This window comes from Panicum virgatum, chromosome 3N, assembly GCF_016808335.1.
Source record: "Panicum virgatum strain AP13 chromosome 3N, P.virgatum_v5, whole genome shotgun sequence".
NCBI classification, from domain to species: domain Eukaryota; kingdom Viridiplantae; phylum Streptophyta; class Magnoliopsida; order Poales; family Poaceae; genus Panicum; species Panicum virgatum.
This window is the reverse complement of record NC_053147.1, coordinates 58,980,149-58,983,827: the sequence shown is the minus strand read 5'-3', so window position 1 is coordinate 58,983,827 and position 3,679 is coordinate 58,980,149.

The window sequence follows — 3,679 nt, the reverse complement described above, 5'->3', positions numbered from 1 at the left end:
ATTCGTTTGGCTAGGGCCAGCCAAACAAGGAATTGATGCAAACGGTGTTGGTGTTGCTGGGCTGGCCACCGTCACACCGGTCTGACCAGTTGGTTGGACCAGTCTGACCGGTTTGGCCATGTTTGGCAGGGCCGAACGTGGTGGCGGTGACTGCCCAGCGAAATAGTTTAGCGGCATACTATACAACGGTTGTGATGTAAATGCAGATGCTGCCGATGAACTAGGGTTAAGGGTTTCAGTAGAATAACTATGATCCACACCTTTACCCTTAGACGAGGCTTGCGATTGATTATTAATTCTAATAGCAAAGTCTCGTGTAGACTTATCAATTATCTTCCCGAGAGCATCTAGAAACTGATTAATAAAATCGGCTGGATCAATGCTTACATTGCTCGTCGTGGAAGTAGATGGGTTCGGCGGCATGATGAATTCATGCTTCTGGACCACGCCTTGCCAAGTCCTCTCGTAGCATGCAAGCAATCTCCTTGTGGCCTCTTCTTGCTCCTTCTTGAGCTGGGCCTCAAATTGCTTGCGGCGCTCCTCAGGTATGTCGTCGTACTCAGCATCAATGATGTCCTCGGGGTCGATCTTAGATGCATCTACAATATCATCGGCCATGGCTGCCAACAAAGATTTCTTCTTCTCCAACAGAGTCGCCAAAATATGTTGATGCAAATCTGGTCAACACACGAATACGCTAGGACGCGCGGATTTCAAACGATCCTCACCAGCGAAGTCCTGCGCAGGCCGGTCAGACCGGTTCTTTAGACCGGTCAGACCGGTTGAGGCAGAGATGCCGCAAAAACCTAAAACCACATGGTCGGGAGGGACCCCGTCAGAGCTCACAGATCTAGGGTTGTCCTGGAGTCGGCAGGCCACCCAGAACATCCTCGAACGCTATAGAGACGAATGAAGAACAACAAGGGGTTGGAAAAGCTAGGGTTTGGAGATAAAAAGTAAAGGGTAAATGTGTTGATTCGATTGGGATTACCTCAATCGGACGTGGCCCTTCATATATATATATATATATATTTATAGGGTGGGGAGGTGTTGGCGCTCCTTAAGTACCCATTTTATCCCTTGTTTATCCTCGATAATGGCATGAATTTAATATCAAAATCACTAACCGTCCTAATCCCGGCCTAATTATTGGTCATTTTCATATTTGCACATATATTTTGGAGGAACATTGTTTTTGCAGGTTTTTGGCCTATTTTGGAGCATGAAATGACGAGGCCCATGATCGAGCGCTAACACGGAGAAAGACGAAGGCCAAAGCCCAAAGGAAGGACCAAAGCCCATGTTGATTCGAAGCCCATTCATGCACATCCATCCTCCAAGAGAACCTAAAGGACCAAGCCCACGAAGATGAGATCAGAATACTTCGGGATTAAGCAAAGCAAATGAAGATTTAAGGAAGGATTCTCTATCCTATCCTTTCCTCGAAGATATCTCCAAGATAACGACGTCCAAAGGGGTGCAATCGTGAAGGGCATAAACTCTAGAAGATGCGAGGAGTCTACACGTGAAAGATGAGACCGAGGCGGGCCTGAAAGAGGGTAGGCCGGCCGGCCTAGGCCCTTGAACCGGCCGGCCTAGCCCGTTTCCGAGGCGGTTCGGCCTCCCCTTCGACCTGTGGCTTCCTCGGCTTATAAATAGCTCGCACCTTATTCAACTCGGGGAATCAATCCACCCAGAACTCGACGAAAACCTAGTGCCAAGGCCGGAGGGAGACGACGGCCGCCGCAAGTCTTCGAAGGTACCTAAGAGATGGCTTAGGCCACCCCTAGCCGCCATGGCCTCCATGCGAGGTTGTGCCATGGTGGAGTTCGGGAGTCATCCCCAACATTCGTCGGGGTATGTACACACACGATGGTGATATCAATCTACTCTTTATTCTAGTTGTCTCGACTTTGGTCTACTTCAATGCATGCTTTCTTTCTCATATGTGATACATCCATATGTTCATAGTAAGATTAGATCTATTCGTGGTGATTAGTCTATATCTTGCGGATACGTTGAGGTAGCGTGTTTTAGCTAGTTGGTTGATTACCCCGGTGTGGTGACAGCATGGCGGAGGGAAAAATTCTAGCGACGACATGATGTGGAATAGGATCGATGGCGAGTACCATAGGAGTTGTTGTGCGGCCACCAAGAGGAGGAGCTTCGAGTAAGAGCACTTGGTGGGCGTTTGGGGTAAAGCTTTAGGAAACCTTAGGCGTCGACACACACCTCGCACCGGTGACCTTGGGAAAGTAGGCCACTTGCGATCCGCCTTTCTGAGAGATGATTTCGTGTATCTTTAGTTGAGATGCAATCTATGTTTTGATCACCTTTTTTACTAGAACTGTACCTAGAGACGATAGGCCCCAGCTCCTTGGTTGAGTTATCTCATCTACGGTTGTGGGTGTGATGAACACTTATGCTTCAATCATATCTATCAAGTGTTCAGTTTATATGCAATCTTCGCTTCATGTTTAGGATAGGTTCGATAGATTAGATGGTAAACCCTAGTCGGTTCGCTTCGGATCCATGGATTGATAAACCTTGGGGGAGTACTCTAAGGGAAAAGCTATCACGATCCGTGCGCTTGCGGTACGTAAATTGAGGCTCTAAGGAGTGTCAACAAGAGGTCTGTACCCATTAGGAGGCGAAACCCTAACAAATTCCATGTCAAAATACAACTCCTAACTTGGATTAGCTATTTCGAACCGGTCTGACCGGTCTTCGGACTAGTCTGACCGCCCTGGACCTGTCTGACCGGTCTAACCGGGGTGCAGGTCTTTCGGGAGGCATAACTTCATCATCCGGAGTCCAAATTGGACGTTCTATATATGTATTTTGATCATCTCAATGAGATCTACACAATGGTGCAGTCCAATTGGCATTTTGACAATATTACCCTGACCGGTCTGACCGGTTTATATGACCGGTCAGACCGGTTCGCCCAGATTGTCCAGCAAACTTGGTATTTGCCAATTTTGGGTGTCAATAGTTCAGTACCTGAAGAGTTATCTTGGAATCTTATATCTATATTGGCAATGTACAACTTGATGAATGCATAGTGCTGAGAAAGTCCAGGTTTCCGATTAAACACTTGCGTTCAGATATTGATTCTGTTGACGCGAAAGATCGACACACCAAGCCCGAGAGCACCGTTCGCCAAGCTCAGACTGCAACTGCTTCAAAATCAAGCATGCCAGTCAATTTGACCTGTAAATTGACAAGGAATCGGCAAACATTAAATTCGAGAGTGTATCGGCTGGATTTCCGAATATCTCTCACACAGCGTATCGGCAAACTCTGCCGATACAGAGAACAAAGCAATCGAGATAAACTGGTACTTAATGCGATCTAAAGGAATCGACAGATGCTGCCGATGCAGGAAGCGATGAATCGGTCTGATCTAACCGATACAAGCTTAAAGCAATGCACAAGACTACGAACGTGTAGATTTGAGTAGAGCTAAACTCAAAATAAATCTAATCGGCTTTTACCAGATTTTAGAGCCTGAACAGTAACTTTTACAGCCGATCGAATGTATTCTGAGCTAGATAGATTTGATAAAAGCTAAAATAATAGGAAAAACCTACAGATCTAGCAAATATTGGTAAATTGTGAATAAATCTGAATGAAACAACAACGATGCGCCAGTTGAACTAAAGCTCAGATTTAATCG